This window comes from Triturus cristatus, chromosome 5_2, assembly GCF_964204655.1.
Source record: "Triturus cristatus chromosome 5_2, aTriCri1.1, whole genome shotgun sequence".
NCBI lineage: Eukaryota > Metazoa > Chordata > Amphibia > Caudata > Salamandridae > Triturus > Triturus cristatus.
The window spans coordinates 438612806-438628277 of NC_140588.1; positions in this window are offsets into that span (position 1 = coordinate 438612806).

The window sequence follows — 15472 nt, forward strand, 5'->3', positions numbered from 1 at the left end:
AGATCATTTCCTATGCGGACGACACACAGCTGGTGGTCTCCTTAGCGCAGGAAGCCCAACATTCTCCATCGGGGGGTCTAACCAAATGTCTGGAGGAGGTGAAGTCCTGGATGACGCTGTCCTCACTGAAGCTGAATGGGGACAAGACAGAGCTCATGTTGCTAGGCCCGGCTGACCCGACCCTCTTCAAGTCATTATGGCCCACCTGTCTAGGCCCCCCCCCCGGCCCCAAAAGATAACATCAAAAGCCTAGGGGTGTGGCTGGACAAGAATCTCACCTTTAACACCCAGGCCACAAAGCTCTCCGCCACCTGCTTTGGACTTCTTCGGACATTGAAGAAGGTCCTACCCCTGCTCCCAATGGAGGCCAAACAAACAGCTATTCAGGGCTTAATACAATCACGCCTGGACTCAAACAACGTCCTTTACCTGGGAGCCCCAGAGTACTCTTTAAATAGGTTGCAACTGGTGCAGAACTGTGCGGCCCGCACCCTACTGCAAATCCCACGAAGAACCTCAGTCAGAGAGGCACTGACCAGCCTTCATTGGCTACCAGTACGAAAAAGAGTGACCTTTAAGGCAATGTGCATTGCCCATCAGGCCTTCTGGGACTCGGGCCCAAAACTCTTGCGTAGCCTAGTCAGCCAATACCACCCTGGCCGTGAACTACGTTCCAGCCAGGCCTTCATGGCAACAATCCCCAGAATCAAGAGATCTAGAGCAGGTGGAAGAATGTTCACCCTCAACGCCTCAAAAATCTGGAACACCCTCCCCCCTCCCCTGAGATCTAACCCGAACCTTGCCTCTTTCCGCAAGCAATTAAAAACCCATCTATTCAAATCCCCGTAATCATCTCAGCCCCCCCAACTACCTCCTAGTCTCTGATAGTCTCATTACACCCTTCTGGTTCCCTAGCGCTTGGACGCCTCAGGGCAGCAATCGCGCTGTACAAATGTACTTTCATTCATTTTCATTCATTCTTTTCTTACACATGCTTCCTGGTCATGAGGTTAACAAAAATGTATGATCCCAAGTATCTTATGAAGAATGTTTCTACAGATTCATGAAGACATTTCCTAAAGCACTGGACAGGAATAGAGAAGATCATAAACTACAATATTTCATCATTAGACAGTCCTCACGTACAACTTCATCGCTGTGGTGGGATGTTTACCTCTGGAGCCCAGTTGAGTGCTCAGACAAAATCTGGAATGAATCCATGAATCACGAGCCTGCAATGATATTGTTCAAAGTGCTCTGTTAATCTAGAGGCCCTACATTCTCTAAAGCATGACTAAATGAAATATTCAATTCAGCTTGACAATACATATTTGAAATTCGTAAAACCGTTATCTTCACAATCTAAGGACACAATTCCACAACAAGACAAAACCCTCTCAGTCCAAATAATGTCCCTCTTGATATCCTATCCAGCAGGTTTCCCTTCCCCCTACCTTACCCTTTAAACCCTCATTTTATTAAATATGCGACCACTGCCATACTGATGGAAGCACTCTAATGTCTAATAAAATGTCGAATGCCTCCCTACTGAAGGGCCTTTCTTTAACCCTTTGGTAGCGTGTAAGAGCACCCTAGATTTAGGAAAATCTATCTTGAGCCAGCTAAGGACCTTATTTAGAGTCTGGTGGATGGGCTGCTATTCCTTCTCCATAGTGGAATGTGGTCAGTCAGAGTGGCAAATGATCTTAATCTGTAAGGTTTTGTCATCTCCACCAGCCACTAAGGCAGAGAGAATCCATCTGCAGTTTCCTCTTCCTTCACTGGTGATTTACCCTTACTACTTTGTCTGTCGTTTGTTCACAAATGCTGGTATATGTGGGATGCTGGACATGGCGGTCTGGACTCCGCTTGTTAAGCCTGCCAGACGTATAGGTGATTATTTCCATTAGCCACTGTGCTATTCAATATATCCAAATATCATGTGAAGGCAACAGGTGTTTCTCCAAGTTTCTGCAAGTTTGAAAGCGGGAAATCCTAGCACAGATAAACCTTTGTTGATGCCATGTAAAAAATGCAAATCTTTTGCAAACTAGAGTTTTTCCCATTCTGAAATGGGCAACTTTTGGCATATTTTGGATATTTTCTCAGATTCTTTGGGAGAAACCAAAAACCCTAGATACTTTTACTATCACCAATAATATAAGATTGAACTGCCCCAAATGTAACATAAAGGCCTCAAGACTAAGCGTAGGGTGTTCAAGCCTCAACACCGAAGGTTTCGATTATAAAGACACAGAAGGCAGAGGATGGTTATAGGTAATATCATGAAGCCAGGTCTTTTTATAGCTATGTTTAGATGATGGGGAGTTGCGAGTATGAAGGGAGGGAAAAATGAGACTAAGGGTGTGGGGGTTTTGGAGCGGGACATATTGTGAACTTAAGTCCAAGGCTTAATCCCACATTCCCTGAACATATGATACAAAGGGCCAACTCAGTGGTGACTCAGTGGGAGAAAGAGACAACACGAATCAACCTCAGATTGAAGACTAGGCAAAACTTGGAAACTTATAATCGAAAACATATTAAAAAAAAACCAGACAACTAGGAGTTCCACTTTTATATTTAAATCCCAGTACATATCTGTCACCATTTGTATTCTGGTGATGCCTTTCGACAACAAATCAGTTTCAATGGACCATTGATCTGATTGTCTGCAGGGCGGAATTGCAGAAGTAATAAGAGATGCAGGAAGTGAGGTTGCAAAAACCTGCACCCTATTGTAACTGGAGTAAATGAAAACATACAAAGGAAAATTCAGTAGTTCACCAACTTGCCTGAAGTAGTTTGACTTAAGTATCAAAGTTGTAATGGGAATGGCTGTTGGAATTGTGCAGGAATAGATTATGTGGTAGTTTTGAACTTTGCAAACTTGCACAGATGGTGGATTACGTAGAAAGTGCATTAAATGCTTATTCATAAGGAAAACTCTACGATCACAGAATCACATAATTCCAGTGTACTTGTTAATGAGAAATCAAATACAAATAACACAGTACACTGAGTTCAAATGTGGACAAATGTCTGGTTTCTGAGAATGAAACATCAGTTTTTCTCCTTTAGCTTTGGAAACTTTACCATGTGAGTAGGTTTTCTAATTGAGCATATCTGGGGTCCGTATTATGTATTGGCATTGTTTGGGCCCAGCGCACCTTTGAAAAGGTGCCCTGGGTGCAAACAATGCCAATGCACCCCCCCACTGCCCTGGGGGCAGCTGCAAACTTGCGCTGCCCTGGGGGCAGCGCATTCATGTGAAAACATGGAGGAGCTGCTTCGAGTTTTCGCAGTGCATTCAGCACCCACCTTTGCTTTCAAGGGGATTAGAGATCCCCTTGCAGGTGGGTGTAGTCAGTGACTGTACCCGCCTGCAAGGGAATGTCTGGGAGGTCCATGGGACCTCCTTTACTCTCTGCAGAGGGCTGCTCTCAGGGGGCGCACTAACAGAGCGTCACCTTTTAAATGGTACACTGTCAGTGCGCCTTCCCACGGCTGCTTTGACTCTGCGCCCGCGTCTGTAATATGGCGCGAGCGCAGAGTTATAGGAATTCCCTCATTTGCATAGGGCACACCCCTATGCAAATGAGGGAACACCCTCTGTTGATAGTACTGGATATTTAAGTGCGTCAGCGCAATTGGTATTATAGAGGGGATGCACAAGCGTCTGCACCCCTTTCTATAATGTCAAAGTGCTCCGGGGGCACGCAAAGTGGGTGCAAACGCCTGTTGCGCTTCCGGGGCACCTTATGTAATATGGCCCCTGGGAGGGATTAGAACAGGAGGATTAGACACAAGCCACTGAGTTGTCTACTACAGCACCCTAGCTTTACCATAAGGGCAGTGCTTTTTTTGTAAAAGATAGAGTGCCAGTGCTCTAAGCTCTGCACAGAAGCCTACGGCCGGCACTATTGAATATCAGAGCACCGAATACTAAGGCTGTGTAGTTCTGGTTCCATACAAGGCCTCTATAATCCACTTCCAGACAGCCTCCTCCCCTTTATTTCGATCTTCCTCCTTCTTTCTACTTTGTGTGCCCGATTCACAAAGGGCCTCCGCACTCGTGACAATGAGAAACTGCAATGCGGAGGTGCCTACAAGAGTCCGGCCCCCCTGCCAGGACTGCAAGGCTGCCGCCACGAGCGTGGGGGCCCTTCGTGAATCAGATCCAGTGTGTTTTTCTCTATGTTGACCTCGGGCCTCCACTAGCAACCACCATCTCAAATTAAGCACTGCTTGAGGACAAACATATTTCTTAAAGTTATTGCTGGTAGAGCTTCTCCTATGATTTAAGTAGATTCACCTTTTTAATGGTATTCAGAAAAAGAAAAATCTATGAAAATAGTAGATTCATATCCCTAACCTGCGGACAATCTGCTTCTTCACAGTTCTTATAAAGCTGCAAAAATACATTATAACTTTTTTCTGTACAATGAATATATTATCCCCGGAGAAGAACCCATCGCATTGCATCCCCTGTAATGAAGGGGTTTTTAGGTATTTTTCTCAGCCAATTACACACTTACTCAAGACTGTTTTTTGGGAGTAGGTGGGAAAATGCATGATAAAAAAAGTTTGTACATTTGTTACTTTTCCAGTTGTCAAGCCACGACTTTTGCAGTTACAAAAACCTTCTTCTTTTAATCGTAACTTTAAAGCTACCGATAGCAGAAAATCTCTGCCAAGAGCAATGTGGGTCATAAAATTTCATTGCGGAGTGTAAATGCATTTCTCTGCACAGTTAAGCCCTTAACTCCCTTTCCCTGTGGCACGTCACCTATTTAGAGCATCCCTCCATAGTGCAAGAGCATTACCTTGGCCCTGCCAAGTGATTTTACTAACTCTGCATATTCCCTTCCCCAATGAAGCTCAACATGAGCATTGAAGAGGCTTCCAAGCGACATGCTTATCGCTCCGTCAAGCATCGAGAACAAATAAAAAAAACACGCTAGCAACGCCTCTATTAAAATAATCCACAATAAAGCATGCTATCATTTTATTAAACATAAAAATTGGCATGTATTAAATCAGAAGAATGCTTAAAAAATGTCTGGTCGTGTACCTTCTAAGTATCTAAAAAAATGAAATAAATACTATGGGGCAGATTTACAAGCCCCTTGCGCCTCTTTACGCCGCCGTTGCGTCACTTTTGTGATGCAGCGGCGGCGCAAAACCAGAGCCATGCTGCGGGGTATTTACAACGTGACGCATCTGGGAGATGCGTCACATTGTAAAGCCCTGCACCAAAAGTAGGCGTTCCTGTGCAGGGGGGGCGTTCCGTCGCAGGAACGCATCCTAAAAGTGGTTGAGTGAAATCTACAAGATTTCACTCAGTCACTTTTGAGCCCATGCTGCATCAAAACCCTGCGCCTGCCTGAAGCAGGCGTAAGGATTGACGCAGCATTGTACAGATAGGGCACCCCAGAGCCTTGCTGGAGCTGAGTCGCGCTTGCGATGCAACTCCAGCAATTTGCTGCCTTCAGGGCACAAATGCGTCACGCATCTGTCCGTTTTTGCCTCATGGTGCGCCGCATTGTAAATGCGGCGCATCCATGGTGGCGGAGCTGTGACGCACAATAACTGGCACATCCCTGCTGATATGCAGGAATGCGCCAGTTATTGTAAATCTCCCCCAATATGTATAGTCGATATGTCACTGTCTTCCTTCCCGGTGCCAGTGTTTAGTTGGTTTTGAAGGGCGGAACCCGGGAGCCAAATCTGGGCCTTTTGGGATTGAGCTCTTGATAAGACTCCAACAACAACAAAATCACCTGAACTCGCTTCTGTTTTTCCCGGTTTCAGGTTCCATTGGCATTTGGTTCGAAGGGAGATTTGAGATTTACTAGGTTTTCATGTTTTTTCAGCTGTTCATAATTCAGGTATTGTAGGTTGCTAAAAATTGGAACTTTTTGTTGCTGCCGCTGCTTCGTTACGATAGCAAAGTTAGACGTTTTGGATCGGGTTGAGCAGGGTGGTTACGAGATGATCTTCCCTTGAGGAGTATATTATATTATTAATGTGACAATCTTTGCACGTCTTTACGATCTGTAAGTAACAGAGTGTCCCTTTTACTGAAGCCTTATTTCTGTGTAACCTGTCAAATTAAAATGAATAATTCATATTATGCTGATCAAGACATAATCCTGACTTTCAATACAGTGGTTTCCAAAGAGGCGTATCTATGGTATTAGTAATTTTAGAAGTATTTTTTATAAGCTAGGATACAGTCATAATTCATTAGTTAACTTACGTAAGCCGGATAACAAGCACAAACCAATACAACATACAACTCAAGACAACCAATGGTGTGCCAACTATAGAGCACAAGTACCATTACCATTGCAAAAGCATCAGGAAAATTGCCAACTCCAAAACCCCAATGCAATGACTATCACAAGAATACAAGTGGAATGGCCAGCTCAAGTACATTGAAGCAGTGGACATCACAAGACTATCAGCAGAACAGCTGAGCTATTACAGTGAAAATTGCAAAAGCAAGAATAGTATGGACAGCCTCAGAGCACCAACATGATGACCATCACAAGATCACCAGTGTAATGGTCAGGTGCTCTAATGACTGTCACAAGAGCATCAGTGGAAGGACAAGTGAACAAACACAACTTAATAAAACAGCCAAATCAAGAGCGTCGGTGGACTGACCAGGTCCAGAGCACCATTGCCATGACCACTGCAAGAACACCAGGAAAATAGTCAACTTCAGAATACCAGTACAATAGCTATAGCAACAGCATCAGTTTAAGGGCCAGCTTGGGTACACTAATGACCACCAAAAGTGAATCAGTGGAATTACCAACTTGAGTGGCCAATTTAGGAGCCCCAATATGAGGACCTCACCAGATCACCCTTGGAATGGTCAGCTCAAGTATTCTTATGCAATGAAGATCACTGAAGAGAACTGCTGCTCAAGTGCTATGCTGAGGATTGGTAAAGTGCATAGCTACCACGCAGGCTTTCCAGCATGAGATACAAGATCCTTCCCACAAAGGGTCAACCAGCCTGCTCATTTGAAAAGATAGGTTTCAAAATGTAGTTTCTTCCTCAATCATCCTCAACAGTAAAGGCAGCAAATTCCATATCTTTGTTGCCAAATAGGCAAAAGATCACCCTCCGCTTCCAGATTTTTGGCTTATGTTTGGCACAGCAAGGAGTCTCTGATCTGTGGATCTTAGTGATCGTTTAGGGCTGTAAGGGATTAACTGCTGCTGCTGAATTAGTGGGTAACTGTTGTTATAAATCACTTGATGGGCCAGACAGAGAGATTAAAATTTGATTCTCTTAAGGACTGCCAGCCAGTGTAAACCTGCCAAAGATGAGGAGATAGGATTGCGAATCTTCAGGAGAATGTGGGCTGCCGCATTTTGAACAATTTGAAGGTGCTTGATCACATACAGCAGATTTCCCAGATATAATGAATTGTCCTAATCGAGGTAGGAAAGCACTAAGCCATGGACAATTATTCTTTGAGAGGACTGAGAAAGTCAATTTAGCACCTTTCTTACGGTCCTGAGTAGACCAAAGCAGCAGGTCATGAATGTCTTTGTTTGGATCGCCATGGTAAGATTATGATAGATCCAGAAACCCTGACTTTTTCTTTCCGTTTTAGGAGGGGTAGGTCACCTAAGTAGTTGGTCCATTATAGTTCATTCCAAAGGAAGGAGGTGTTGCCAACCACCAGCACCTCAGCCTTATTTCCATTGAATTTAAGGCTGTTGCTAGAAATCCAGAGAGTGACATCTCTGAGACATGTTTTAGGCTGACTGGAAGGAGGAGTTGTGTCAGGTGTTAGGGAAATGGCTATCTGGGTATCATCGGCATATGATACCATGGAAAAACTACTAAACCTACCATTGAAAAACCACAAAAGAGCACTAATTGCCTTCACTGGAATGGCCAGTTCACAAATGCAGACCAAAGCACCATTACCATGAGTATTGCAAAAGTGGAATGAGCAACATCGGAACATCAATATGATGGCCATCACAAGAGTACCAGTGTAATGGTCAGATGAAGTGCACTAAAGACTGTCATAGGAGCATTTGGGGTATGGCCATCTCATAAGCAAAAATGAATACACCAGCCAACACAAGAGCGCCAGTGGATTGACCCACTCAAGAGTACCATAACTGTGACCATACCAAGAGTAGAATGGGCGATTCCAGAATACCAATATGATGACCATCACAATAGCACCAGTGGTCAGCTGAAATGCACTAATGACCATCACAAAAGTATGAGTGGAATGGCCAGCTCAAGTGCACTTATGATCACAATGAAAGCACCTGTAGGATGACCACTTAAGACACACATTCTATGTAATCATAATGGCACCAGTAGTATGGCCAGCTCAAGTGAGTTAATGAAATCATCATCTTAAGAGCACCATTAGAATGGACAACTTAAGAACACTGTTAGAAATTAATTTGAGATTCTGGTTGGCAGAGGTGTTCACCATGCACAAGCAGAAACCACAATCCTAGTCAGGGTAAGTCAGATAAACACCATACATTAACCTGTGACCACTCTTTGGTAGCTTGGCAAAGAGCAGACAGGTTTAACTTAAGAGGCAATTTGTGCAACACTTCAAACAGTAACACTGTAAAAACACACACAAAAAACCACCACACCAGTTTTAAAAAATAGATTACGATTTTACAAATAAAACAAAACCAAAATGACAATAAACCAATAAGTAGAAGTGTAGATATAAATTTTTGCAGATGTAAAGTGCAAAATAGAGCTTAGAAGCAATGCGCGCCTAAGGGGTTTATGTGGTCGCATGGATTGGGGAAAAGACAGGAGTTCAGGGTGACCGCAATGGACCACAGGCTGGATACAGGAGCCATGCAAGATCCACCAAAGAAAAGTACCTTGATCCTGGTCACAATAGCGAGATGTTGGGTGCATCCCAGCGATGCTTCAGAGTCGATATTCTGCATGTAACAATGGTGATGCGCCAGTTCCAAAGAAACTGCACCGTTCTGAGATGTGCTGGTTCTGAGTGCGATGCACCGGGTTTCTACACGCAATTAAGGGGATGAGTTGATCATCTCTCACTGCAGTGGCTGCGATGCGGTGTTTCTTTAATGATGCACTCGATCCAAGTGCAATGCAACAGCTCTGACCCAGCAACAATGGTGACGTGTGGATCCTCCTTCATTCAGCAGAGGATGCATAAATTCCACTGAAGCAAGCACCTGGATCCACTTCCCATGGACCAGGCTCAGACACAGGAGCAGGAGGTAAGACTTTGATATCCCTGAGTATTAAAACAGGAGGCAAGCCAGCATGCCCTTGGAGATCCCTCTGTGTTCAAGTCAAGGAATCCAGTTCTTTCTTAGCAGGGCGGAGGGAAGCAGGCAACAGGGCAGCAGGGCAGCACAGCAGAAAAGCAGTTCTTCCAGAAAAGCAGGCCAACAGAGTGGTAGTCCTTGTAGTAGCACAGCAGTCCTTCCTCCTGGTAGAGTTTCTTCACAAGGCTAGTAGTGTCAGATTTGGTGGGGCCAGTATGTATACCCTGTTGTGCATTTGAAGTGGGGGACTTGAAAGAGAGGCTTTGAAGTGCACAGAAGTCTTCTCTCCCAGCACTGGCTGCAGACTCATTCCAGGGGGATATGCAGTCCTTTGTGAGGGGAAGGTCACAGCCTATTCAGGTGTGTCAGCTTCTCCCTCAGATCCTGACAGGATGGCCCATCAGGATGTGGATGGCCACTCAGTCACACCTAAGCTCCCTTTGTGTGTGGCTGTCTAGAGGGAATGCACAAAGTCCAGCTGTCACCCACACCAGCAGTGTATTGGAGACAGGCTGTTGGCACAAAGGGCTAAGGGCAGAAAAATCCCATCTTTATCAAAGTGGCATTTTTAAAAGACTAGTGATAAATTCATCTTTACCACTAAAGAGGATTTATCAGTACTATGCCAATGATATGAAACATGACAGCGCTACTCCTTCTCAATCAGGAATTACAGTGTAGGAGTGTACAAAGGAATTCTCAATGTTAATCTATTGGAGGGGTAGGACTCACAGTAGTGAAAATGAAATGTGGGTGTTTTTTCACTACCAGGACATGCAAAACTCATAAGTACCCCCTACATTTTGATTACACAGCACCTTGCCTTATGGGCTTCCTAAGGCCTATGTGACGGTTCAGAAGGATCGAGATCTAGACTGTGTAGGGTTAAACGAGGTTTTATTTTCCTATACACCCTTCGTTCATGAGTAGCCAGAGTCTTTGTCTTGGTAAGGGCATAATGCGTGTTACCCACTTCTCTCTTCAGGGGAGCTTTGTGGACCTTCACTCTTCGGGGCGTCAGTCTCTGGTCTTCCTCTCTGGTACTGGGCGCTTAGGCGAAGGTAAAAAGGAAAGAAAAAGAGTAGGCTGTCACTGCCTAAGTCAAGCAGATAATCTAAAAGGGGAAAGGAGAGAGGGAACACCTGTTTTGTGTCGTGAGTGCTAGGGATAGTGCTGGTGCTCAGATACCGGGTAGCCGCAGGTAGCAGAGAGAGAGAGAGAGAGAGACGCCGTACGTGTCGGATTTCTCCCACCTCACGACCCACCCTGCAACTCGTTCCCGTACCTGACTGAGCCATGTTCCTTCAGGAGCGTGGCTGAGCGCGGCGTGGAACCGGTGGCCTCCTGGCTTGTCGATCGTCTCCTGTTCCTCCGGAGTTGTTCTCCAGGCTCGTCGTCCTTCGGCTGGTTTCTCCCACGTCTCTCCGTCGGCTTCCTCCAGCTGCTTGCTTCTGCATCTTCCAGAGTCTTCCTGCCACCTCCTGCCACCTCTTCTGCATTTTCTCTTCCCTTATTCGACCGGGCAGGATGACGTTCGTAAAGGGGGCGGCATCATCATAGGCTGTGTCCCAGTTAAAGGGCCCATGCTGCACAACATAGGAGTCCGCTACTTGCGTGGTGCCTGTATTGGTCGTCCAATCATCCTGCTAAGGGGAGAGAAGGAGACCATTGTGGGCGGGCACAGTCCACCAGTCTTCCGTACGCTTGTTCCCCTCCCAGGCAGGGCAGAGATCGTGACAGCCTACCTTAGGCGTGACTTATATTTTTTTTTAAATGGGAGTTTAAGGCTTGACAAGGGGTTTTAAAATCTTCATGGTAGGGTAAACTGCACATATAGGCTCTGCAATGGCAGACCTGCGACATGCTCAAAGGCTACTTGAGTGGATGGCCTAATCAGTTCAGCAGGCCCACAAGTAGCATTTAATTTACAGACCCTGGGCACATGTAGTGCACTGTACTAAGGACTTATAGGTACATCAAAGATGCCAAACAGGTGGATGTATCAATCAAACCATGTTTAGGAGAGAGCACATGCACAGCTCAGAGTCCTAAAGCCCACAAAAACAAGGTCAGAAAAAGAGGAGGAGGAAGGCAGAAAGTCTGGGTTGACCCTCTAGAGAGGGACATTTTCCAAAAAACACCATTACAATGACCATCGCAACAGCGCTAATAGAATGATCATCACTCACACCAATGCAGAGATTACCTAAAACATCAGTGCAACGAGCAGCACAAAAGCAGTAGGTGTTACTATGGAAACATTTTTTTTTCATTTTTGTAAATTTCTTTGTAATATATATTAGACCTTCTCATTGTGTGCCTGCTGGAGCTTTAATAATATATATAATATTGAACATCTGCATGAATAATCACATTTTTTGTACTTTCGTACATCAAATTCTCAGATAACAGATGTTGAATTGCGAAATGTCTTAACATGAGAGCTTTCTTGAACTCTGTTGCTTGTATTAATAAACATTGGCGATGAATATAAAGTATAGTACACCAAAATTAAACTTATGCTTAAATTAGACACAGGTGACCACCTTAATTTGATAACTTTCAGAATTGCATTTGTTGACAGCATTCCTCTAAAGATTTCAATAATATCATTATGAGTCATCATTATAAACAATCAACAGACTCCATTAAAAGGGTACCTGCCCTGGTCAGTGCAATGGGCAGTGTTATCAATATTGTTATAGTTACTTAGCCACTGGATAGAGCACATGCTCTTGTTCCCCATTGAAAATAGTTGGGTGTGTATTGAGAGGCTGGGGATAAGGAGGCTGACTGGACAAAGTGAGGATACATTCATATTCAGGGAAAGGGTGCATGTAAAGGTGTCAGTACAAGACAGTTTTAAAAGGTTCAGGCAGAAACTGCAACACAGGTATCTGGTGTGATATCATGAACATGCACTGGATTTCCTGTATTCACCACTACTCTTACACACCTAGCAGATGGTCATAAAAGTCTCTGACAAGTAGGGATTTCAGGTAATCTAGGATCTAGCACGGTTTCGAGAGATACGCACATTGGAGGGCATTATTAGTCATTCCAAAATGTGCCTATCTGAGCTTCAGAACCTTGGTGTTTGCATGGCTTAAAAATAATATCATAGAGAAAGGTCTCAAATCTGTGATCTGTACAATGGTTCTCAGTACATGGAAAAAGACTCAAAGTATATCGTGTGTCGCAGGATGTTGACGAAGCAAAGAGGTACACATTACAAGGTCTGGGAGGGTCTTTCCACAAAGATGGTATCATGTTTGTGGCAAGTATCTCAAATACTTCATCACATTCATGATAAGCCAGCTACACCTAAAAGGAACTTCTTTTTACAGTCTAGAGGATGTACAGGGTGCCACAGAATCTGAAAAAGCTCAATTTGCCATCCCCTGCGGGATGCACTAAATGCACGAAGGTGGCAATAGACAGCCTACACATGTTTAAAAGATGCCCATGTCTGACAGCCTTTTGCATTGGTGTTCGTAATTTTATATCCAGGTTCCAGCATTGCGACAATCAGGAAATCATTCATTATTTTTTCCTAATTCTTCACTAAAGAGTGCCGTAACCGTAAATTTGGAAGACTGGCACCCCTCCACCTTCCATATATGTAGGGCAGTCTTAACAGTATTGTTAGATAAAGGTGGGGCTACGAAGGGCTTGGTAGAATTTGGTACCCACTACAATATTGGTATAAACCATAAACACAGGAATCAATCAATCAATCAGGGGATTGTAAGCGCACTACTCACCCGTGATGGTCTCAGTGCGCTGGGGGATCCGCAGATCTGCTTAGCCGAAGAGCCAGGTCTTAAAGGTCTTCCTGAAGGTGTTCAGGGAGGGGGCGTGCCTGATGTCTGTCGGTAGCTCGTTCCAGGTCTTGGCTGCTTTGTGGGAGAAGGATCTTCCGCCTGCTGAGTAATTATAATGCATTTGAATCAGAGCCCAGAGGCTGTTTTGGAGTAAGAGCTTTGAGTAATATACAACTTCTTCCATGATTGAGTCAGGTCTAGATATGAGTATGACTGACAAATATCATGACAGAAATAAACATGTCAACCATCGTGAGTGAAATGGAAGGTATACAGCAAAAACCATTCCAAACCATTAGATTCACTGGTGATTATGGGATTGAAAGGTTGCGAAATATTAATTATTGCTGCAGTCCACTTACCTGTACAGTGTTATGACCTGTAGGCCACGGCATACCCATCAATGGTGCAGTGGGTGCAGGCTCAGAGGGGCACAGCTAGCTCGCCGTCAGCTGCAGTTAATGACAGGCCATCCACTCAGATTGATTTTCTGGCAGCCTGCCTGGGCTCCAGCTCATAGGGCCTCATTGCAAGTCACCAAGATTGTGTCCAGGGATTCCTCCCGGAATTACAGATGACTGGACATGAGGCATCCCAGAACGGGGGGCGGGGATTTGCAGGGATTATGATATGGACAATGGGGGTACTCTCGGATATTGGGATTAACCACGAGAGTCTGGAATACCTGACCCCACTCACCAGATCTGCTGAATGATATAGTTCGCCCTGATGGTGCCAGTTATTCCTTTTACTGACTTATCAGGGTCCTCACAGAGCTCATAAGAAGCCCTTGCTGTTATGACTTCCTGCTGGGGGTGCATCACCAACAGGTACACTGGAACACGAAGGGAGAGCACTGCTAGTCAGTGCAGCAAGTTTAGCGAGTTATGGTTGCAGGATGGGCACTCTCACAGCAGATATTGCTCCAGCATGTGAAATGACGCCTACATGTGTCTGCGACTGTCCTGGGGGCAGGGCAGGCAAACAGCCAGAGGCATGTTGGGCAGAGCAGAGTTGCAGAGCTTCAGAGTGCCGCTAGAAAGTTAACAGCTCTAGATTTTTTTTACAGAATGGGATCAGCATGTAATGCTCGACTTTTTAGCCTTCAATTCAAATAGGAACTGCTCAGGACAAGTGCCTCGATCTGCTGCAAGTGGGCGCAGCAGCATTCATGCAACGATAAAAATGCTATAATAACCCTGGTGATTAATATTCCTGCTGTAGAGAGATTGGGGTTTTGTCTAGGCAGTTTCCTTCATGATAAAGTAGCGCAAAGGGTTAGTGTGCCTGCTGTAAAGAACGTGTGCTACACAAATCGCTTAACTGTATTTTATATGAGTCGCTCAGTATGTTGTTGCTTTTGACACAGAGATCCTTCTGTTACTACATACTTACAACCCTAATATAGCATAGCGAGCTATAAGCTGCATGCAAACTGCATGGTATAGGTTAGAACGTAATGTTTTTTTCCCGGGGTTTCGATATCCTAATGTTGCTAAAAAGGGTTCATTGGGTACACATGTATTCCTATTAGTAAAGTCAAGCGCTGTGGCACGTTTTAAAATCCTACATCTATGCTTCCCAACACCAAACACTCTTAAAATATACTGCCTACTAGAATCTGTGAATTATGATTCCGACACCTTGTAATCCTCAATATTTTATGTAACATTTCCTATAAACCGATTTACACACCTATCATTCATTGGCTCTGTTTAATGTGTGTGTGATGTAATCTCCTCTGACACCCTACACTGGTAGGAATAGCGCTTTAAAACAAATGAAATGCATGTGAGAGAGGAGCTATGGAGAGGTGAGGCGCATTGGTAGAGTGAGGTAGTTAGAGAATTCGTGGGGAAGGTTTCTGGTGGAGTACCAACGAAGATTGTCACACTGGGCGCCACTAGCACTAAAGACGGGCCTGGCTGCATGTTCTTACCATCAGTAGTGTGTGCTCAGGAGATAGAACATTCTGGGTTGCAGCAGCCAAGCTGTGGAATTCCTTAAATCCTTACATGTGTTTCCAATCTTCTATTATCACATTTGAAATGCAGTTAAAAGTCTTGTCTTACACATTTGAAGGACTCTTTATCTTTGTAAAAGCTGTTGCTGACGTGCTCTAATCCCATAAATACTCCTGTTTTGGGACTAGGAATATTTGTTCATGCTACTTGTTCTCTACAAAACATTTGAGAAAGGTTTTTTTTGAATGAAATATTACAGCTTCCTTTAAAGAAAGAGGCACACCGTTTTAATTAAACGTTTGTCTTCAACTATTCACTCCGTTTTTTTTTTTAAAAGGGCGTATGAGCCTCTGGGCCAGTT